The 24,995-nt window shown below is 42.7% G+C and overlaps 1 protein-coding gene across 1 annotated transcript in view; it reads left to right on the forward strand.

Moving 5' to 3' along the window:
- Positions 1 to 24,995, forward strand: part of LOC118781827 (talin-2-like) — a 118,035-nt gene that overhangs the window by 7,866 nt on the left and 85,174 nt on the right. The gene's annotated exons all lie outside the window — the stretch shown is intronic.

Below are 24,995 nucleotides of genomic sequence, written 5' to 3' on the forward strand. Positions count from 1 at the left end.
TAGGTAATACATTTATTTTTACTGCCAACATGTAGCAAAGAAGGCAAGCTGTATATCAATATGAAGAACAGTAGCTGTACTGTATTTGAGGGGGTGAGTTGTAAGGTTTAGCTCTTTAGAGTGAGTAAAACACTACAATATGGGGTGCAAAACAGCTCTCAAATGCCTTATGGACTTTCACGCCCAGTTCGGGCTCACATTAGACACCCTTTCATTTGTGAGGGGTTCGCCTTGGGCCAACAGCATGGTCAGCTCATCAGGCTGAAAGACGATCTGGTCTGAAATGTGTTGGAGAAGGCTGCTTAGCCGCTGGCAGGAGTTTTTTGACTGGGCCTCTCTCTTGTGTCATGCCTGTTAGTCACCACGACAGAAATGTGAGCAGGTGTTTTACAGATAATGCAGTATCGGAGCACCCCGCTGAGATTGAAGGACGGGCAGAAAGATTGGGAAACGTGACCGTGCTGTCTGTGTACGTAAAAACAGGCTGCCATGCAGAATGCACAGCGTTGTGGTTAGTACACATGCATGACCAGGGAATGTGGATGCTAAGCCTGCTGGGATACAAAACAAATGGGAACTGAAGAGGTTAATCCACATTTGATTCACATTTGTTCACGTTGAAACCTGGGGCATGTTATCTCTTCAGTCGTCATCCCATGTGGTCTTTGGTGATGGGTAGCTCTTCACGGTTCTCGAACCGTATGTTGTAACCGTGGATGAGAGCAAGACCAAAGACTGGCACACAGTGGTTCAAGTGCTGTTTTCCCTTTTCCACAGTCAAGTGCTTTTTGTCTATTGCTGTAAAATCTGTGGATTTGGACCGAGACATGAAGGTCACCGCGGTTTCCGTTAGCGATTCATGGGTCATATTATTCACCAGCAACTGCCACTGCTGCAGATGTTGAACCCTTGCCTGAGAGGAGGGATATAATTACATTGTCATCCATTAGAAGGTGATTTTCTTTCCGCTAGTGCAGTTGTTGCTACACCAAAAATAACATTCCTGCCTGGAATTCCCCAGGAAGTGTGCAGTCGGAGATCTTGAGAGCGAGGTCTCTTAAGTCACCAGAGACCTGGTGTATTGAGCGGGGTTGTTTCTGAGTGTGAGTATGTGTGTGTGTGTGTGTGTGTGTGTGTGCGCGTGGAGGGGGGAGTTCTGTTGGTGGTGGTTAGGGACTGAAAGATCAGCCTTTAGCTCCATGTCTGCATTTTGTACTCCATGCTTTAGGGTGTTCTATTTTCAGATTTCCCAAAAGGATAGATTTTTCAGCCACATGTTGCATTTGTGAGAAGATGGTTCTGTTATGGCTTCCCGTAAGCAGCAAGGTTTAGGCCATCTTGCTCTACATAGGTGGTATACATAATAATAATAATAATGATAATAATAATAATAGCAATAATAATAGTATGTACACTGGGGTCCAAAATTATTGGGACATTCACTTTTTTTTTCTGAAAACCCACAATATTTTTGCTGCATATTCCATCAGACATTGGGAAAGTCATATTTATGTCAATGTCAATTTCAGCTTCATCTTCTGTGACCATGTTCCAACCTTGTTAGGTTTATATAGGCTTTAGTATGAGTGTTCAATTAGGGGGCAGGGCAACGTTCAGTCAGGCCTAATTGAAGTGATGGTCATTTTTGTTCACTTGTCTGCACTCAATAAGTATGTAGGTACCTTTTAAAATTAAGTTAATGTCATGGAATTGTCAGTTTTTTTGGCAGAATTAATGTCATACATATTATTAAAATGTTGGAAATAGGGTAGTCATCAGGAAATCGTATGCCAACCACATAAAGAGATGTTTTGAAAATGTTAATAGTTGCCAAAACATGTAACTGTTTTCGCCACACCATAAATTAAGTTTGAGTGATAAAACTAATAGCTACATGGACACATCCACACTTAACCACAAAATGCCCAGGTGTCCCAAAAATTTTGGACCCTAGTGTAAGTCAATCCATATGACGATGTTATAGGAAATAATAACTATTGTTATTATTATTGTCTTTGGTTCCAAAGACACCTGTATCCAGTATCCAGGTTGGCCTACATAACTTGTACTACTACGTCTCATTATATATTGTCCATTTATACAGCTGTGTATATTTTGAAGTAATACAGATTCAGTACCTTGCTCACTATGTACCAGTAAAGACATTACCACCTGGCAATCACACCTGCACCCATCTGGTTACAAGCCCAATTCCTTTACAGCTTAAGGCAGAACTGTGTCTGCTGTGAGCAATGACATTCTGGCAGGGGGAGGAGCACATAAATGATGTATTTTGAGGCTATAGATTTTTTAATCTGAGCACCGATTCTGTATGGTGGTGTGTAGTGTAATTTACAGCAGGTTTCTCTGTGTCATAAAGGTGAATGGTGATGTGTCAAAAGTTTTCATTTTATCGGCTGAAATCTTCCCTCTTTGGATAAAGACACCAGTCATAAATTAACCTTACCATTTAGCCATTGCCTGGCGTGTCACCTGACAAAGGCGTGCTCTTTATTTTCTTGCATTCTGTTGTAGCATACGTGCCCAAAGTTAGTTGCTCTGAGGCACATGCAAACCATGGTGAGTGTGTATGTGTGTGTGTCATATTTCAAAGGTAGTGACATAGCTGCTTTTCATAGCTGGTCCATCACTGTTGTTGTTCCTGAGGGAAGAATATAAGGGCAGGTCCAACTGTTGGGACAGGCTATTCTGTCCACATTTCCCAGGTCATACTTCCTCCGCCTTTGCACTAACATCTTTTCCAGAAGAGGTTATAGTGAGATTCAGAACCAGGAGGTTAGTCCGTTGTCTGCGAGCGGCGGGCTGAGCTGAATATTGATATTATCATGAATCTTTTACTGTAAACATAGAGGTGCTCTGATGAAACACTCCCTATCTCCTGACTCCTACACCTCTGGCTCCCCCTGTGTCTGGATTTATCTCTCCTCGGTGAGCGTGTAGTGAAATGGTCCATTTCTCTGCTTTGTAGGAGGGACAGCCAGTTGCAAAAATGTATTTTTGACTGAAAAATGTGAATGTATGTTTGGAGACTCCAAACATAAATTCACATTTTTCAGTCTTTCAGTGTTTTTTTTTTTTCCCATTGCTCTTAGCCGAGTAGTCTCTGTTTTGATCTTTGCCTCGAGTAAAGCAATTCACCTCTGTAAATCTTAAATTGACAAGTAAATAAAAATAGGCAGTCTCCGTTGTACCTTTTTCCATTCAAAGTTGATTTTATTTTACCTTGCACAGATTTTACCTTGCGACATGTGTAGTGATAATGGTAAAAGAAAAGAAAAGAAGGGTCATTCATTATCTTTTGTGCTCTCTACATCTGATATTATGCCAGGGTTGGTTACTTTACGGGTCTGGTGGCAGCAGTGCTCAGACCAAAATTGCAGCCATAGCAAAACTGATTATGCTGAATGATATCATTTTGAAGATGAAAAACCAAGCTTATTTTTTTGTGGTGTTACTTCGAGGACATCAAACACTTGTTTCCCAGATCTGCTAAGATGTCACTATGTCAATAGGTTGTTAAATCTATGTCCAAACACACCCTGTCCCTGGGGCTTTTTCATATTGAAGAATCAACTTATGTGCCTTTCAGACAAGTGTACAGTCACTTAAGTCAGTACACCAACCCAGTGAAGGCTAATTTAGTTAGCAATGAACTACAAATAGCTCTTCATGGGCTTTTTCTCATACCACTATCACACAGTGATACTGTAAATGCTCTTTGCTTTTGGCCTGAATGTCTGTGTGTCTCTCTAAAACAGTCATGGAGGCAGTATTGAATTCTGTCAGATGAGCAATTTTTGATGTCTGTGCATCTACAGTGGAGTTTTACAAGGGGATCTGCTCTTTGTTTATTAGCAAGGGAAAAGTGAATGGGAGAGGAGCCAACCCAGAGCTCACAGAGATTCAAAACAGCCCTCTGAGCTCGGCAGCTGGATTGCATTACGTGTGGACAGCTCAACGTTAATCAAATGTCTGAAAATAACCTTTTATTTGTGCGGCATGCAACGAATGGGAGTTTGCTAATGTTGCCAAATGGATTCAGTGTCACTGAATGGACATGAGGGGTACAGTTAGGTACCTCTGTTGCTCCGCCATAGGTTGTGCAGGCAGACCAGTATTACATGGTCTCCACACCTCTGGGTGTCTGGGGGTCGCACCATCACCCACCTGCTATACAGTTACCCACCTGGCCTGATTTCTGTGGTATCCCTTGTACATTTACATTTACATTTATTCATTTAGCAGACACTTTTATCCAAAGCGACTTACATAGGTTACAGTTCTTTACAATGTTATCCATTTATACAGCTGGATATTTACTGAGGCAATTGTGGGTTAAGTACCTTGCCCAAGGGTAGAATAGCAGTGTCCCAGCAGGGATTGAACCGGCAACCTTTCGGTTACGAGTCCTGCTCCTTAACCACTATGCTACACTGCCACCCAGTAGGGTAGAGATTCATTGTTCCCATGGCCAAGGAATGGATCTGCCCCAAAATTGCCCGTGTTTAGGCAAAAGAATGCACACATGTTGCAACAATTGACACTATTAGTTGCCACGGTTTGAGAGATGCACAGCTAATAGGATAATGTCAGGGAGAGCCCAACTGTCCATTGGCTTAGCATACGTCAGTCTCCCCCGTCTCACTGCTGTTTGTGCTCTAAGTTCATCTGTGGGTAAAAACAGCACTTCAGCTGCCATCAGTTGTTGTATCCATGGTGTGTTTTCATTTTATTTTGAATTATTTATTTTGAGTTTAAACGTAACACGGGATGACTCTCTGGTGTCTGAAGTGGTAATGTGTCATAGTCGTGAGTGTTACTGTCATCATCTCTGTACTCATGATGAAAGTAGCCATGCCTTGCTATTTATAATGGGTCCAATTTGCGTCTAGGCTTAAGGGATTCTTCTGGAAGCTTCCTGCCACAGTCCTTTTTTGTGGATACATTCATCAGGGGAAGAGGAGGGCAGCGTTTGTGGTGTCTGGATCACAACAGAGTGATGTTTGAGTGATTTTGGCAAATCAAATTTATCAACAAAAATATTCAGTGATAGAACAGCTATTTCACCTAATGTTTCACCTTCTATCTGGGTAGTGTTTTGCTTTGGCGATGTTCTGAAAACAGCTGCGTTTTGTTTAATGTTCTTTCTCAAATCCCATAGGCAATTAGTGTATTGAAAACCTCATTTTGCAAGTGAAATCTCTTGATTAATTGCAGGTCATATGTTTGAGTGTGTGATTCATAGTCTTTTGCATTTTTTAGAAACATGATTTATTTTTGTACCCCATCAGTTTGGTTTGTGAAGGAAGCACGTGAAGCAGAACTAGAAGAATCCCATTAATAATAGTAAGTGGATCCTTTCTTTGGCAGCTTTTTATTGCACTTGTTTGATATGTTTAAGATGTGAAATACAGTTACCGAATGTAGTTGTTTGATTGGATGTAGTCATGAATAACCATGCAAGAAAATACGGAGCTAGAATTAGAATAAATTCCCCAACTAGCAGACTCCTAATCATGGAAATTCAGAATTGTCATCATATTAACTCCCTTCAGACTGGGCTTTTGAATTACTCCCCTTTGATTACTTTCCAGGAGATTACATTTGTTTGTCATATATCCTTTGATATCCAGGAATATTAAACATCTCATGTCTTTATTCTGGCTATTTATTTTTATTCTGGCACTCAGTGTTATGCCCAGGGATTCATAAGGAAATGAGACTTTGTGACACAGGAGTTAATTGAATTGTGTGTGTCTCTCCTGCTGGCACCAGCAGCTGCATGCTGCTTCCTCCAGGCAATGCCAAAAATGATCACAAAACAGCCTGGTAATGCCATAAACTTCTGCTGGTTTAGATGGTATATGACAGCATTTGCCTACAGAAGTAGCTTAGGGTGTTCATAACCACTCCGCCTGTATTGATTTTTCTGCAACTGTGCTTTTTTCTCAGTACCTCATGCTCAGATATTACTGTCATTTCAACCTGTTTTGCCATTCCCAGCCAATGTGTATGGACTTGTATTAGATAATCCAGTCAGGAAGAAGAATCACTCAATTGTTGTTAGAAAGAAAGACTCAATATGTTCTACCATAATTGGCCCTCTGATAATGGTTGTCAAAGGTGCCCTCAGCATCTCCAGAGCAGCTGTAGCAGAATCATACCGCTGTTTCCCACAACACTGCTGGATCAGAGATCAGCAAATGAGGGAGCCAAGAATGTGCAAGGGTGTGGTTAAGGACCAACGCAGCATCCAAATTGGGTGAAAGAAGTTGTACTGGTTGTTTTGGCTGTCAGTAAATAACTCAACGTCAGGCACAGCGTGGGAAAAATTCTCTACTTTTTCTGCTGACATCGCCCAAAAATTGGCAATCTGCCCCAAGGGTTGTAGCTAGACACTTGCACATTTTTGTTGCAGAAATATGTGTGACAGTTCTTTGCAAATATATACGATACCATCATTGAAAACCTCTTGTCGACCTTTAACATTGAGAGACTGGTTCTATTCTATGTCCAAGGTGTGACATGCACTTTCCTTCATTTCCTTCCCACTTTTCCCTCACACCCTTGACTCGTCCTATTACAAAAGAATTCTCCCTGCCTAGTCAATATATATATTGATTTTCAAAGACAACAGTTGAAATTAGAAATGGCAAAGCGTGAGGTTTTCGAGCAGTTGACATGCTGACCGATCCAGCCCCCGTGCTAGAAGACAGATCACACTAATGGCGGGTAACGTTTGCCGGTTGGTGACGAGATGGCATGTGCTGAGCAGGCGACAGCTGGGATTGCACGGTGCGTAAATGATTGGAGAGAGAGAGCCATAGCAGGGAGCCCCCCGTCACATCTGCTGCTGGGTGTGTCACTGCTACAGACATCCATCTCTCCGCATCCACACCGCGGCTTCTGTTACTCCACATTTCTCGGGCGTCCCAACATGCCGGTTTTAGGCTGTGGGTTACCCGTCACGGAAACCAAAAGCAGATCCTAGGTCATTGTTCCTAAATCAAAGCCAAAGGGTCGGGAAGGATCATAACTGAGGCTTTTTCTAGTAATCCTTTCAGTTGCTCTGTTTACACAAGCACTGAACTGATTGAGAATGTACTGGTTGGTGTGATTTCATTGGTATAATTTGTTTTCTGTTAAATTTGGATGTATGTGCTGTCTCCAGACTCGTATGACTTAAAGGGATGCACTTTTAATGGCATTGCTCAAGAGTCTGACCTGTCCTCCTGTTTTCGAGTGTTAAAAAATGCCGTTGTGTGTCTGTGAAGAGGGTAAGGATCAGCAAATCTGTCCAGATCCTGGCTGGCTCATGTAGTTCTAGTCCTGTGAGGTTTTCGGTTATCTCTCTGTCGCGCTGACCCATGTCATCTCTGTGCATTGGCATCATTAGCGGGGGCCATCTTACAAACACGCTGTGTGGGCATGTTGTGTGACCGCGGTGCCAGTGCTAAAAACAGGTGATGAACACAAAAGGGAGAAAGGAGCACGTCCCCATCACTGTTCACAGCAAAAGAGCCAGAGGCAGATGGAAGTAATGTGGCAGTAGTGGACCCTGCGGATGAATTCCTGGTAACATATCCATCTGAGCAGATGGCATCATTCAGTGTGATGTCATGTGTGACATCTCTGGTTACGGGAAACAAAATCCAAATGCAGCCATGCTGTACCAGACCTCCCTGCCTTGGCCCAAGTTCATGCTAGCCTGGTTCCCGCTCTACAGTGGAAAAGGAGAGTACATGACACAAGAGGCCGTACAATAGAGCTTCCATCTGTGAGGCCAGGCTACTCTGGCTTTTACAGAGCAGAGGAGATTGAGCAGGATTATAGCAACTGTATTGTCTGTCTACAATGGGAAGGCAGAGTCCACAGGGATGTGCCTCCTGTTCTCTTACTGTGTACAGGGTTTTTCTGTTCTTGTCACTGCTCTTAGCTTCTCTCTGGAGGCAGTTGAATTTTGACATTTCAGAGGCAGCCATGCAGCTAAATCCCGTAGAGTTACCAATCGGGTGGAGGATTTCGCTGCTCCATAAAATCTTGGTTTGTAAGGAATGTAATGTGGTCCCAATCTATGTTAATTGCATATTTTTTACCCTCCAAATGATAATGTTTTTTGAATACAGCAGCATGAATCTTAGACAGTCATATTCCAAGGATTTGTGTGGTTCATAAACACTAACTCTAACAGATGGGGCGTGGTGCTGATCTATACAAACAGTTTACTTTTGTGGCTCATGTTCAAAAACGGTGGTATGGTTCACGAGACACTGCTAATATTCGTCTGGGCAGGTGGACAGGGCTGGCCTTCCGGATGAGCACAGAATGTGGCAGGAAGAGATGAAGTTGTCCCAGGTGAGGCTGCTGAACAGGGGAACTGGTGCGGGGGGGGGGGGGGACTCTGTGTACCTCAGTGACCAGGAGAAGCCCTGGAGAGGGAAGCTTCTGAGCAACTGATATGCTCTTTGGGCCGTGGTTAGGGGAGGGTTAAAAGCTACAAGGAAGAATGGATCCTTTTGACGGTCATGTGCTGCAGATGGAAGGTTCCAAGTTTACTCACTCTTATTATTAGCTCAGCTTGCTCAGGAAAGGGGTGTAGAAAATGTGGTAGATAATTATTAGTGGCCTGCTGTTCCTCGAGGAAGGATAGATAGAATTGTGTCAGTCTGTTCTCCGCCTCTCTCAGAGTAGTGTCAATTCTGTGTCGTCTGCACCGGTCATACAAAGGTCTGCACCGGTCATACCCAACATGAAAAGACCTCAGAAAAATCCTCTCTGGGCGAGAGTGGACTTTCTGAGGTCTTTTCATGTTTGTGTATGAAAGGTGCAGAATGTGAACATCCTCAAAACGTCTTTTTCCTCATCCACCGTTTCCTCCACTGTTGTCGGCGCTCTGTCCTCCGTGGGTGTTCTTCAGCTGAGAATGTAGGGGGTCTGTATACAAAATTCATGAGTTGGACAAGCACCCATGCCTTGGAGCACTCTCCGTTCATGAGATACAAACAGGAGGCAATCCAAAAGACATCAAATGCATCCTCTTTGTTGTCCATTTAGAACATTTCCCTGTTTCCAGAAAAGTAGTGCAATTGAGCAAGATGGAGCATACATGGAACAGGATGCAGTCATCGTGAGGGAAGTTCCCGGTCCCCTAACTGAAAAGTGGAACTGGACTTAGCAACTGCGTAATACATTTTTTTTGGGTCATGCCATGTTATGCTCTTGATGATCTTTGCTTCTGTGCTGTTTTCCTTTCCACTAGAGTGATGTTCTTTGTGGTACATTGCTATAATTTTGTACTTTTCTGTGTTTTTGTCCTTCCTTTATGATCCTGCTGAAGATGTGCCACATTGCCATGGATGGATTTTGAATGGCATGGTTTTGAAGGTCACTAGGAATCTAGTCTTAAATAAAGCCTGCACTCTGCAGCCTGCTAATAACTGCATCTTGCAGACTGTAATGTGACAGTGACCCATGGTGACTTTAACTTGAGAAGTCAGCACAGAGGGGAAAGACTGACAGATTCAGGAATCTGCTGCATAGACAGGAGTAGCAGAGTTTGCTTCCGATGCCACCTGAGAAGTGCTTTCTGGGCAGGCAGCAAGGATGAAAGCACCTAGCAGTGATGAGGCAGAGAATGAAATCCAATATCAAGAGAGTATTAAAAGCATTAAAAAATGACTGACGATGCAATGTATGATCTATTCTTAAATATTCTTTAATGCCTATGTCATCTTATGAAGGAAAAACAGTAGGCAGTTTTAATTTAGCTGGTCGATGACCAAATGGAAATGTCTCGGCACTCGGCGCATTTAAAATGATACTGTGTTAATTCCGAGAGCTGCCTTTGCCATTGGCTTAATGCGGGGCTGGCTGTGATCCTCCAGCATAGATAGGTCTACAGAGCGTTTGTGATACCGTGGCAGGGCAGAAGTGAGCGGACATGTCCAGGGACCTGGGCACCAAGCCGGAGAGGGTGTTCTGCTGTACCCTGAGTGGTGGCAGCGTGCCAGACGGAGCAAGCCTGGACCATGGGGTGTCGTTTAGACTCGGCGTGGTGCATGCCAGCCATGCCGAGGCTGACAGCCCTCGTTATGCTGTCTGCTGATTGGTCATTTTTTTATTTTCAGACTAAGGGTTCTGTCTTTCTGGATAGGCTGTGGACACTGTGACTTTACCCTGTTACTGATGTGATTTGTTTTCTCTTCCTTGTTGCACCTTCGGATCATCTGTTTGCCAGGTTCTTTTTTTTTGTTTATTTCCTGCTTCAGAATCCACAGCCATGCCTTCAGTGGAGAGGTTATGGATTATCACAAGGCTCTGTCTCGTGCGGGCAGCGTGGTTGGTATTTATTTGCAGGTTCCTTGCTGGCAGTGCCGGGAAGTCATTTGGAAGCTTGGGCGGTGTTTACCGTTTGATTTGATTTGCCTGTGCCCGGGAAGAGAAGCTAATGAATTACAGTAACAGCAGGCCGAGGGCCAGAGTGGTTCTCCATTGTGGGCATGCATGGAGGCTCTGGAATTGAGGAGGAAAAGCTTCTCATGGTGATCACTGCTTTCTTCCATCAGAGAAGGGCTTATTCATCTCCTTGCAGTGTCACACTTCAGGCAGTGTATTGCTGGTGCCCAATATGTATTTCTAGACAAACCAGACTTGTTTTCCTTTGATACATGCTCTTTTAGAGGGATGAGGAGGAGAACTGTTACTGGTCTTTTCAGGTGCCATTTGAGTGTCATCAGCTTAATTTCATGAACCCCATAATGGTGACACTATCACCTGCTTCCAGTTCCTCACATGCTTTGCTTTCCATAGCAATATTCTACAATTGGCTCAAATCAGTGAGTCACTTTTGGCTCCACCCAATTTTGGGTTCATGAAGTCTCATGCTCCCATTACTAGTTTAAACCTTTTCTCTATACACCCCTGCAGCTGCTGGTGTGTTTAGGGGAAATCACCACGTAGTGTAGAAAAGCACACTGGATGTGAAAGGTTTATTGGAGTCTTTGTGTACACCCTCCAAGGCCCTCATTTGGCAGGCTTTAGTGTAAACTGATGCTGTTGAAACACTTGTGCGACACACTTAAGTCGGCGCGTTGCAGCTCTTTTTGGGAGAGCTGAGGGATTAATTGAACTACAGGGCTGAGCCCCTCCTTCGGTGGGCCGGCTTGACTAACCATTTGGGATCTTTTTTTTTTTTTTTTTTTTTTTTACCTCAGAGAGGGTGGATGGTTGACTGTTTTTAGCAGAGAGGCAGGTTAGGGTTGCCCGTTGTTTAATCTTGCACAGATTGTCCACGGCTTGGATTAAATGGCATCTCTCCCCAAGGCTCCTAACCTTCTGACCTCCAGAGGGGGTTGGCAGCAGCTGCCTCACAGATGTTGTGAACTTGCACAGTCCATATCGAAATAAGATCTGACCTCAAGAAACAAAAGAGCAGATTTATAGGGCATGTGGCCTTTTCCTAAACTTTTTAGACTTTTTTTTTTTAATACAGCCTGTTATAATGGTTTAATGGTGCATTTCACCCCCATTATCGCAAATGTTCATCTCCTTGTAGTTCGTCTCCATATGGTATGTCTTTGAACTCACAGAGTGTGCGTGGCTGTTTGCACGTTTTTTTTTTTTTTTTTTTGGTCTTTTGTTTTTTTTTTTTTTTAATAGCAAAAATCCAACGTGACCTACAGTGCTTAGAGTTAACAACTCACTCGTATAGGTATTTTTATACTGAACCAGTTGATATACAACTGTCTTTACTTATTACCCTCTGGTGCAGAGTCTGGTACACTAATGACTACACGGCACGCTGCTCAGTAGTCGAACTCGGCAAAACTGCTGTTTGCTGAGGCAATAGGAATAGAGTTCACCCCACATGCTGGGTTTGGCCCTCGTTTTTCAAGTCTTTTGATAAACGGCATTAAGTAAACTGGTGGCAGGGAGCAAGTTCACTTCAAGTGTTTCTGAAGTTCTTTATTAAGCAGGGCCCCGTTGTGCTGTGGTTTCTGCGTGGGTCCTGTCATAAATCACTTTTACAGCAATGTCTGTAAACGTCCATGCTAATAAAGTCGGAACACACAGTCACTTTAAAGGGGGAGAACACGCTGATTTCATTTCCTTCTCCATGTTGCTCTCTGGGAACTTGGAACTAAATTACACGTAAATGTCATTCCCAAACAGAAAGATTAAAGAATCTGCTTTGTGGAAGGAACAGGATTTTTTTCCCCTCTTCTCTGCCTTGGTGGACAAAGCACGACTTTAAAATCACTAGCATTAGTTTTAATTCCAGCACACAACATGACCTCAAATGGGCAATGCGGGGCCCTTGTTACTGTGTCAGCCACATTGTGTTGATGGCAAACTCCAAGCCAGACCTCTGGCAAAAGAGGCCATCTCATTATATAGCCTGCATAAGGGCTGCTAACCTGCTGCACTGACCTCAGCTTTGCAAAGGCCATGGATTTTTGTGGAGCACAGCACCTTAAACATAGGCAACATTCCTCATTTCTTGCAGGTAATGCTACGGGTGACTTGCTCACTACAGCCTTGTTAGCAGGTTGCTGTGTATGGGTAGCAGTCTGAAATGCTGTAATTGAGCCCAATTTTAACGTCTGGCTCAGTGCTACCAGTGCAAACAGCTGTCAGCTCTCTGTTGTCTATTTCGGATGGCTCTTGTTAACCTACTGTAGTGTGTTGTTCCAATGCCCTCTCCTGCAATTTGCAAATGAATTTATATTTTCATGGCAAAGATATCCGCTTGTTTTCATCAGTTTCTGAGTGGAGAAAAGCAATGCATTTTAATTGCCATTCCTTCTAATTGATTATAGGCTAGTCAATGCAAGTCATTGCAGCTCATCACTATGTAACTCGTCAGCGATATCATTAAAATAAACCATATGACATTGCATCAGGTTCACGACATGCTGTAGATTGGGTGCGCTCTTCGTGTCAAGGATGTAGGTGGGAAGGATTTTTGCACTTAAAACATCTGGCACATTTTTTTTAGCAACAAAACAAGACTGACCCAAATGGAGTGTTTCAACCTTACAATCAACCAGTGCCATCTGTGGAAGACTGAAAAGTTTAAAATCATTCTTTAGCTCTGATTCAGGTAGTTAACCCATAGCTGTTTACTTCTGTTCTTGTTTTGTTTTTCTCGGCACCTGCGTTTCAGCAATCCATTTCTGTAAACACAGATTCGGATAAATAAATAACACTCTTTGCAACCTATAGTTACCTTCTGAGTTCATTTTAGATTTTGACATTTCTTAGCATTACATTCCTCCCTGCTAAACACCTTCATGAAAGATGCATTTCAATACACCCTGTTCCAGTGCTTTGTGTGCCTTGATGCTCATCATCAGACAGTCACTGTATCCAGAAAGGAATACTTTTTGTGAAAAGGCGTGTTTAAAAAAAGAAAAAAAAATCTTCCTACTCCCACCCCCATCTTTTTTTAATACATCAAGGTCTCTCACACTGTGGGCGGCTCTGTTTTCACTGTGGATTCCCCTCAGGGTGAAGTGAAGCTTGGAGCCATGAGAACCGATATTAGACGCCCTTTTAACATTTACCCCCTCAATGAATGTACCCATTGATGAATGACACACATTCCTGTCTCTTGTGATCTGCATTTGATGGAAATAAGCTTGCGTATCATCTCTATCTCCTTATATGGCATCTTCTTTCAAAGAGCGAACAGAACAGCACAATGGTGGAGAGACCTTGTTGTTTAGTTTCCCCTTTGTCGTTGACTGAAAAGCCTCACTTCTTCCGTGAGTTCATTCAGATTCTATTGCTGGCTTGCCATTGAGTCAAATGGTTAGTTGTGGCATTTGAGTCTTGAGGTATGGCATTTGAATGATGAAGTGTGGCATTTGAACAGTGTACGTTGGGTTCAGCTAGTAGTAGAGGTAGTCCAGGATATTAAGGTAAGAATGTTGAATTCCGTAGTGTTATATGGCAATTAAGTACAGCACACAAATCAATATCTTGCTAAAATCAAATGTTCTTCTCTAGTGGCATTTCCTTACATGGGTCAGAATCACTCTGATGAATAATCTCTTTTGTAGTTTGAAAACCCTCCCTTTATAGAATTGTAACTGGTCACCACATGAGCCTCGTTTCCAACTCAAACATTTACCATTTGAAATCTCCGAAGTGGCCGGTTAATGGCCAGTTTCCTTCATTTACCAAGCCTACATACACGAAACCACATTTTAGTTCATAATGTAGCTGTGTCAGCAATATTCATTTGGGAAGATGCAAAACACACTGAACAAATTAGCAGGACTCTGCAGCATACCAAAGCATAATGCTGATCTTGTGAGATTGAGAGAGAAATGGGGAGCAAAAGCAGGACTGGGCAACAACTGCTGTTTATTCTGTCCTCTTTGCAGTCTGTGACCTTGGTGAAGGCAATCTGAGATTGAGCATCTGTAATCTGAGCGTAGTGGGGTATGAATCTCCAGATGGTAATTTTACAGATCTTTTTCCTTCTATAAAACCTACTTTATATGTAAAGTGCTTGACCGGTGCTGAACCAGATATATCGGGTTCCCACCTGATTCAGAATCTCAGAGGGGTGTTCCTTTTCTGGTTTGCTCCATTATCTACTTGACAGGAAGGTTTAGCTGGTTCCTGAAGACATAGGGGATTAGGTTACCCCTGCAAGCCACCAAGAACACATAAAGCATGTAGGTTTTTCCGCTTTGTCTGAAGTTTCCATAATGCATTGTATTCATATAATGTTTAATACAGTGATGCCACACCTATCCTCAGAATTGTGCCAATCCATTTATTTCTTGGTAGAAATGTTATGTAAGCTCTAAACCTTTCAGCCTGCTGCTAGCAGTAATCTTTTCATATGTCTCATGTGGTAAAGACAAGGCTTTTCAGCATAATGCAGTGGAGGACAAATATCGTAACATGCATGCAATCACAGAGGTCCCAGATAATGACAACCACTTGTCTGCATTCTTTCCACCTCCATCAAAGCTGAAACCATCAAAGTGTCATGAAAAATTGCTTTTAAAAAGTATATGGCAAGCTGCAGTTATTGTGTTGCTTTGAATAGATTTCTTCAAATTAAATGCATTTTTTTTTTTTGGCCCAGCTGTGGCATAATTACCGTGAAAGATATTACCGTGGCCTGATTTCCCCAATTTCTTAATTGGGTTCCATAATGTAGGAAGTCTGTATTCAGTGTGGTTGTCGGGAGTGTGGCTTCTGCAAAAAAAAAAAAAAAAGCCCAGGTTTAATGGGCAGCTGCAGTTCCTGCTGGCACCACTCTGTCTGAAAGGGACCACTCTTTCTACCTTTCTGTATGGCCAATAATAGAGGAATTTGATGAAGGCAACAATGGAGTCCCATGTGGTCCATTGTGCTCCTGAAATTGCCTTTGGCTGTAGGGGTGAGATTGCTACTTCTTCTGCCCCCATCGATGATGCTGCTGCCGCCCCGCTGTAACCACTAGTGAAGTGCGTGATCACACATGCTTTGCTTCAGACAGCACTTTGGGTGGAGAAGAGCATTTTCTCATTACTCCTCTAAACGTGAAGTACATTCTGCTTTGAAACTTATGCTCACATAAAGCATACTGTCCTTTTAACAATGGCAAGGCCAGGAGGTTAACAGGAAGTAATAGAACGTGGCATACTGTAATTGGAATTGGAGGGAACTTGACTTTTCACAGGAAGGTACATCACCTGAATGAATTCAGTAAATATCCAACTGCATTGATTAATAAAAGTCCCCGTGGTTAAGGGTATCTGGTGACTGATAAGTGGATAATAGTGTGTAATTTAATAATAATAATAATAATAATAAGTATGATTATAATATTATAATTATGTATATTATGTTAATACACAAAGAGCCTTTTGTCATGTCAATGTCTCATATGGCATGTGATTAGCAATCTTCCAGAAGCTTGCCCCAAAGCTAACTGTATTCCAATCACTGCTGTTGCTTGAGGAGAACTTGGCCTGCAGTGGCCTCTGTATCACGCCCATCCTCTTGCTTTCCAAGGATCCCTGGTGATCCAGTCTTGATGACTCGATTATAGAGATTGGTGGTTATGGTTCTTGATTTCCTTCTGTGTGGTCCCAGCAGCAGTGTTACTGTAGCCACTGTACAGCAGACGGGACCCATCTGTCAAGGGTCTCTCAGGATGGGTGGCGGTGTGATGCACAGGTTAAAGAACTGGACTTTCCCTCCTGCAGACTGCAGGTTGGATTACCGCATAGTGAACTCCTTTGGTACATTTAGCCTGGGTCAGTAGACATTTAGCTATACAAATGGAAGACATGGAAAGAGCCCCCACCCCCCACCCCCCAAGCACCAGGGTTGTTCACTTGTGAATACATTTTTGCTTCAAAGGCAGCAGGCACTGAGAAGTTGACCAGAGCAGAGCTAGCCATGAGAAAAATGCAGCCAAGAATGTCTGTTTCTCTCCAGATCACTGTGCTAATGCTCTGCTCTTCTCAGTCACTGTGTTGCACTAAACCAGAGCCAAACTCAGTCAGGGCTTTTCCCAAAGTCAGAAACAGCTCTCTACAGTCCAGTACACCCAGAATAACAGAATCGTCCATGGCCTACACCTGAGTACAAAATATATGCCTATGGGATGAGGTCACAAGGCAAATGATGTGAATCGAACCACAGGTCGAATAAGTGAGTCTTTCCCCTGTGAGTCAATAAGAAACCCAGCCGTGTGTTTGGGCATGCACTGCCTATCACCCTTTAAAGGCTCATTGACTTAGTGTGTGCCTCCTCTGCTCAACTGAATCTTTTCCCTGCAGGGGTTCTTTTTCATATTTTATTGCCTTTTCCAACAAACATCAACACCAAAAATCAAGCCACAAATTGGTGTGCAATTGAGCTAACTGTGTAAAGTACCGATAATTTTTAACAGCAGTTCAACAACCCCCATTCCCCCCATCTCCACTTTGTCATGCTCCTGTCAATAGTTGATAGAGTGACTTTAGCAGTAACTGAAAACGGTAGTCTGGATAGGATTTTTTTTTTTTTTTGCCTTATTTTTTGCCTTATTATATGAGTCCCCTGAGTGATCTACTGATATAGTCACCATCATTATTAGACTTTGAGTACCAGTTCATCAGTCTGTAATTTCTCACAAATTGTTGTACAGTCAAAACATCAACTGTTTCTAGTCTATCAATTTAAATGAAGTGGCAGTTGGCATTCCAGAATCTTCCTGGTACATTTCCATGCAGCAGCTTCTTGACTTCTTGAAGTGTTTGAAATGACTTGAGAATGAAGTGACTCGAAAATATTTTTGGGCAGGAATCCTGGTTTTGACAGTAGTCCCAAAATAAAACTCAGTGTATATGGCATTCGTCTGTGAGAAAAGCTTATTGAACTTGGTTGGTTTTTGCTGGTTGTGAAAATATGAGCACAGGAAATTGCTGCATTAGAAGCCTTTGTAAATGAGAGGTGCTGGAGTAATGATGCAATTTCTTACCCATGGCAGAATGGAGAGCAAAATAATGACAACAATGATGGGTCACAGGCAGTTGAACTGTTATATTACTTAGTTTTTTTTTTATTTAGTAATTTCATATTTTCTGTTAAAGCATTATTTGTATCACTTTTTTGTTTTATTGCTTAAGTGCAGTGTCAGCTCTACCAAATGTCAATAGCTTGTTCCACTTTGTGGATTTGATAAAAGCACTAGTGAGCAGCTTTGAACAGGAAATAGCCTAAATGTCATGACTGAAGCATTCAGAAGTAGAACACTCCTGGGAGTTTTTCCCCTCTGTCGCCGAGAGCGGTGTGCGGGAGTAGGATCAAACACCTTACTGGCTTATGCTGCGAAGGCTGTGATTGGATATGCGTGTGATTTCCCAGGTCACAGTGGAGAGGGAGGCAAAGTCTGCTAGACAGCAGCGGTAGGGAGAGAATGTAACTTGGAGAGTGTGAGGAAAAACATTGAAAGCCCCTTCCACACTTTTCGTGAAACAAACCCCTCCTCACTTTCAAAAACCATACTGGAAAAGTCTGGATGTATATGAGTGTCAATCCTGGCTACAGAGCTCTTCAACACACACAAAATACAACACAAGAGTTCTCTCACACACATTTCACAGGTGATTAATTCCATTACTGGCAAGGGTCTATGGATTGTGATTTCTGGTCAGACTGAGTCACCATCTTCAGCCATCTCCACATTAAATGAAGCTCATTTTGTCCCAGTATTTACCCTTTTGTCGCTGTGATTGCCAAGAAGTGTGATGTTGTTTCTGGCTTAGAGGGGGGTTATTCCAAGTGCTCCAACTCCTTAAGACATTTGACTGAATTAAATAATGATTGTTGGCAGGTCAATAAATTGTGTTTTTTATAGTAAATTATCCTTGATTGCTGCAAGGGAATAATACCATAAAGTTGGCTATTGACTCCACATTTTAGGATGTTATAATTGATCTGGAAATAATGATGCTGGCCAATGTGAACAGAAAAGACAGAAAAGTCTGGTATCAGCACTCACCAGGTTACCATTACCATCACTTTGCCCACTGCAATGTGTTGGGATCAAATCACTCATTTGTGATGCTCACTGATGGTGTGGTGGTGGTTTGCTTTGAGGAGTGGAACAAGGAATTACTGATAAATTATTTATTTTCAAAAAGATTGTCTCATTTTTCCTGTGTAGAGTGTCTTTAAATTGGCTCCACTTGAACATTTCTTATAGTACTGTCTTCTGTCATTCCTCTGTAGATGAAAATGTAGCTCTCTATTGCTGAAACTGAAGGAGGTCTCACAACATGATGGATTTGTCAGGTGTAGGTACATGCAGCTGTGGAGTGGCTCTTAAAGCTGGCAATATAATGCATCTATTTTTCCCCCATTTTCTCACAATTTGGAATGCTCTATTATGTCACTAGACTGTAAGCACCACTAACATTCAGTGAGAGCGCAGACAAACATGTTCCCCTCAAACACATGATGTCATCCTCCACTTCTTTTCACAGAGTCTCCATGCAGTCTCCATGCCAGGCTTGCACAGACATGGTTCAAAGAAAGATGCTTCGTGTGCAGCTTTATGTAGGCTGTCTGTGGGTGCCCAGCTGAACAGCGGGGATTGCTGGTGTGCAACGAGACAAACCAGCCATGGCCGACCCCACCCACCTCAGAGTCAGTTAGTTCCGCTGCCTTTGGCCCCAAGTCATATCCTTGGGTGATGACATGGCTGGGATCAAACCCAGGTTCCCAGCCAGTTCAGTGTGTGTTCAAAGTGAACGCCTCTATCACTGAGCTATTCATGAGCCCTCTTCATCTGTTGCTGAAAGCAAAATTCATATTTCACTCAGTGGGGTACTTTCTAACCCTAAGAATATGTGGTCATCAAAACATTCATTTAGACCCAATGGAAGATGAGAGGATTATGATTCTTCTGTTACATTATGGGGAGGAAATATTGCCACTGAAGGGGAAATTACCATAAATGTGTGCAATTGTAGAATTTACAAGTACCTGTATTTTCTTTTATCTTTCAAGCAAAAAGTGTTTAGTGGTCAAAGCTCAAAGGTCAAAGTAGTAGTCAAAGGTCAGTAGTTACTCGTTTTGAGTTTTGACAGTTGATGCATACTGTCAATTTTAGTAAACTAGGGAGAAATACAGGCCTTCCTTCATCCAGTAAGGTTCCTGTTGTGTAAGGCTCCCCAAAAACCTTACACCTCATGCACACCCCTGTCCTGGGGCTAAATGGGCTACAGTGGGTGAGGTTAGGGCCTGTATTTTTACAGCTGAATCTCTAACCCAGCTGTGCCCCTACCCAGTCACAGCCCTTCTTCCCTTTGGGGCTCAGTACAGACAAAAGTGCCCTTTTTTCCACAGGTCTTCCTTCAAAGGCATCCTGTCTGTTTCTCCTTTCACCTCAGCGTGTGATCCTTCAGGCCACAGGTTTCAGAAGACGCTGTGCAGAGAATGCATGCAGAGATATGTAACCGGTGGGCTCTTACTGCGTTGTGTATTAGATGTTACGGGGGTTCTCGCTGTTCACTGCCAACCCCTTACAGCCAGTGTCGTTGCCAGTTGAGCTAAAGGCAAATTTCCCCTAGCCTGTCGGCAACAACGCTAGTTAGCCAGGTCTCAGGGAGAGGCATAAGCGCTGCAACTGCTGTGCTACCTGCTACCCGCTACCCCACAGGCTTTATGCAGGACTCACACATGCTATTCATTTCAGCTCTGCTACAGATAGCTAATCACAGTGATGATATTTGCTTCAAGTCAGCCATGGTATTTATAACTTGTATTTGCTGTACTGTCTTAAGGCATGTTCCTGTCTGAATAAGCTCTGTATGTTGTGTGTGGGTGACATTTTTAATGTGGCTTTTGGCTGAACTGATGATGTCTTCCTTTCTCTTTGTCTGTAAAGACACAAAGTTATTGCAGCTCATTTCAGACAATCCAGTTTGGATTCCAAGTTTAAGGGCAGGTATTCCAAATGAATTAATGTGAAAAACTAAAGCATCTGTAGGTTCATGTTCGATTTCCATCTTTTATGTACAGATTGGACAATTGACCAAAGATTTTTCCATGCTTAGAGTGTTCATTTCATCATCTAAACATAAAATGTGGTTCAGGTTGTTGCTGTAAGAGGTTCTTAGTTACTGTGATTGTTGAGAAGGGGCTGGCATGTTTGTTGGGCTGAGCTGATATTTACAGTGATTAATTTGTTTTTTGTTGGTAGAAACGTAACATTTTTGTCTTTACATGTTTGTACACTCCTGCAGAACCACAATACAGTGCTCATTTCACAGCTTGGTTTTAAGTCTTTACTAAATGCTGGCTGTTTGCATAGAAAACTACCTGTGCTGTGTACTCTGCAAACGTGTACATTTATAGAGATTTTGGCAACCTTCTTAATAGTAGAAGGTAGAAGTGGTCTTCATTTTTGACTGAGGAGTGGCTGAAATGTATTCAACAGTTCACCATCTTGTGTTCATGCATGTTTCAAAGTAGGATCGGTAGTACTTGTATATAAGGTGATACAGAGAGAAGATACTCTGCAGTCTGGGGGGTGGGGGGGTTGTACATAGACCATGAAATAACCTCCCCTTATAAATAACTAAAGTTAGGCTATTTATGTTAGTCATGACTTGATAGATACGCAGCTCTCTGGCAGAAATAGACCGGGAAGAGAGTGGCCTCTTTCCTCACACTCTAGAGTGAACACGGCCCTGCTTGGGCTTAATTAGAGGAAGACCAGTGCTCACTAACTCTGCGATCATGCCCTCAGTACCACAGGAGCATGACCATGGATGAGTTTTCAGAGGTACAGCCTTATTAGTGGGGTGGTAAAAAATATCATTTTAATAAAGTGGCTCCTTGATCAATTGGAAGTAGTTACTTAATAAAAAGGCCTCAGGCTCCTGTTTACCATGCCTGCCCATTAGGGGACATGGTGCTGCAATTATTGTAGCCACAGATAGCTGTGAATATGGGGTTGGCTCTTTCATCAGGTGTTTTTCTTGATATCTAAATCAAAGAAGTACACTGGTCTTGCTGTTTAGCCTCTTTCACTTCAGTCCTGTGTCTGTTTTTGTTTTCTGTGTCTGTGTTTATTTTTACGCTAATGTTCTCCCAATACCTACAGAGGAAAGCAGAGGTACGGTAGACCCTCAGATCTAGCTAAAAGACTGCATTCCTTTTGGTATTGCCAAGCGCTGTCTCCCAGTGCCCACACTTGGCATGCAGGTGAATATAAATGCCTTAGGCAGGAACAGTCCCTTACTTTCAACCTCAAATCGAGTGCATCCTTCCTCAAAGCAAAATGTGAGTCTGCTGGAGTAACCTGCTGGGTTTGTTTCTATGGAGTGGGCTCCTCTATTCTGCACATTGGGAAATGCTACTGGCACATGCCTCCTCATACGCATGAGTAAATGAGTAATAAGCCTGACCTCCAGTTCACTCCTTTACTACTCAAACTTGACCTCTTGTGCGCACCCTTGAGGCTTTGCGATTGATGTGCGGACAGTGGCTGCCACAGACACTTGTTTTATAATGAAAATATAACGCAACAGTGGAGGATGACAAAAGTATATATGCCCCACTACCTGTCAAATCATCAGGACTACCAGTAGGGACATCTCTGATTTTCTTGAGACTTGGTCTACAAACTTATTTTTATCTGATTTGATGTACGATATCATGCAGTGTTAATGCCCTGTAATAGTTTGAAATATGGGATTCATTTTGAATTTATTTGATTGGGATCTGCATTTAATTTTAGTGTCACTTCTCAGTTCTTTCAACAGAAGTCCTTTCCTCAATTGTGTAGTATAGTTGATAGCTTGAAAGGTGAATCAATCCCTGCTTAGACAAGTGGGTGAGGGCATTTCTTTTCTGAACGAACACAGACAATTCATTTACAGTTACATGTAGGCATTCAGCAGATGCTGTTGTCCAGAGTGGCTTACAAGTGCATACAAAAAGGTTAATGTAAGAGCAGAGATGATACCAAATCATCAATATAGCAACTCATAGTAGGAGGCATTACATAACAGACAGCATTCTGCTAAGTGCCACAGTAATGCTGCAGCCAGGCTTGTGTGTGTGTGTGTGTGTGTGTGTGTGTGTGTGTGCTCGACTGTTCTGTGTTGTGCATTCAGCAGTCTCTAAGCTCATTACTGTAATCAGGTTAAAGACGGAGGTCTCGGGGAATCAATCTCCTCTGGCTTTTGCTATGTATCTCCCCTCCTGTCAGGCCCTCAGCTGCACTTGAGTTCAGTAGCTGCTCAAATTACCCACAAGGCCTAGCTCTCTCCTTGATGTGGAAGGTTTCTCTACACAAAGGTATGGATGTAGGCCTCCACCACTCTCTTGGAATGCTTCCCTACCAGCGATCCCCTTTAGTGACGTCAGTGGGCATGTTACACGATGTAGATTTTAATTGCAACCATGCTGCCGTAACAACTGGCTTGTAATTAATGTCAGGGGCCCAGGAGTTTAACATTTTGCCATACATACGTGTTTGTTTTAAGGCTGTCATTACAAAAAAATGCTGATTTATATGCAGCCAGCTTCAAATAACACAGCCTATAATTGGGCATTACGGTGCATTATTCAGCTGAGATATGGAAATAATGTTCTGCTTTGATTTATTCACTCATTTTTCTGTGGGGTGAGAGGATTTTATCAGCATCATAAAACACAGAGATAAAATTAACTTTGTAATTATTATTTTCCCATCCCGTCATCACCATTTATGGTTTCTACATAAAATTTCCGGCAAGATGGTTACAGGAAACAAGCAGGAGGTCTAGTCACTTTCTGCCATCTGAGAGTTTACATGACATGGCTGCAGCATTAAAATGACTGGAGGACATTAGAAAATTCAGTAATTCACATGGATCCAGTTGATAAGAAATGACTTGTCCTAGTTCCTTTTAATAGAGACAAAAATACTGGATTCGCCTCTAGTAAATCAGGGGTATGATATGAGTTTAGAGGGCAAAGGTGCACAGTCAGACACCAGTGACAGAAGTTCCTGTTTTTCAAACAGGAAGTCCAAAAAGCATGTTTGTATAATTCTCAAAATAAAATGTGCAATATATAGGGTTTTTTGGGGAGAATAACAATTGATTTGAAAAGAGGGTGAGGGACATGCATGGCCATGATGTCCCCATGTCATTGCTCCACTACCATTGCAGTTTAAATTGTGCTCTTTGAGCTCTGTTAGCTGTTGTCCTGTTTCTGACTGTCAGTATATGTACTACTAAAGCGGACTGTCATCTGTTTTCTGCATTGTGGAAATGGAGTCGGGCTTTGTGAGAGGATGACAATACCGATCTGTATACAGCATGGGCATGATGTTCATGATGATGCATGACTTGTCAGTAACCTCCCTAAACATAATGAAGTCACACTCCTCTTCACCTAAGTTCAGTTCACTGGCTTCCTGTTATTGCTCACATAAAGTTCAAAACTTTGGTGCTGGCATACGGGACAGTGAATGGGACTCCCTCTCATACCTACAATTGGTCTTCAAACCTTATGTACCGCCCAGATTACTACGATCTGCAACCATGAGGCAACTGACCTTTCCCGCCAGGTCAAAGTCAGCATCCTCTCAGCCATGATGCCTGTCTGTACCGGTCCCTCAGTGGTGGAATTAGCTCCCCATGGAGGTTAGGACAGTGGAATCACTGGCCATCTTCCATCACAAACTGAAGACCTACCTCTTCAGGCTGCATCTCAGTTCTACCTCAATCCCCACCCCCAAACACCTGCTACTTGTACTTGCTGTTTATTTTACATGTAGTTTCGCGGTGTGTTTCACATTCTGTGATCTAGTGACTGATATATGGCAGCATACTTGGCTTCCCTTGACTATTCAGGCTGCACAAGTTAACTTGTGGCAGGGCTTGAATGGTGTTATGCTCACACTCACTGGTCTGAGGGTTGTTACTCTGGTCTGACACTGGTGGTCATTCGACTTGAATGGATACACTTCTGTTCTTTTGTGCCAGAAGTCGCTCTGGATAAGAGCGCCTGCTAAATGAGTGTAATCTAATGTAATGGATGTATTTCAGGGCATTGCTGCTCAGTTCAAGCCCTACAAAGATCCTGTGTCTGTAGGTCTCCTCACTGGTCCTTTAGGGCTTCTGTGTTAGCAGACTTTTGTTCCACCCTTAACCATCTGACTCAATGATTGTTTTGAATTGAACCAATATAGCTTGCTCTATTCTGAGACCAAAAGTGGTTTGAAGAGGGATGGAATCCCAGGTGCACTGGGTTTCGTAGCCATGCTTTAGAGAATGCTCTCTGTGCAAGCGCTTCTTCTTAGAGAGAGAAAGATAACATTAACTTAATGGGAATTCATGAAGGCAAAGGAATACGATCGGTTTTAAAGCCCTGACGCTGTACCAGCCAGATTTACATCACCTACTGCGGAAAAGTCTTCAGTTTTTTTTTTTTGGACATACTGAATAAGCAACTCGAATATTCATTTTTGTGTG

Source organism: Megalops cyprinoides, chromosome 8 (genome assembly GCF_013368585.1).
Source record: "Megalops cyprinoides isolate fMegCyp1 chromosome 8, fMegCyp1.pri, whole genome shotgun sequence".
In the NCBI taxonomy this organism is placed as follows: Eukaryota; Metazoa; Chordata; class Actinopteri; order Elopiformes; family Megalopidae; genus Megalops; species Megalops cyprinoides.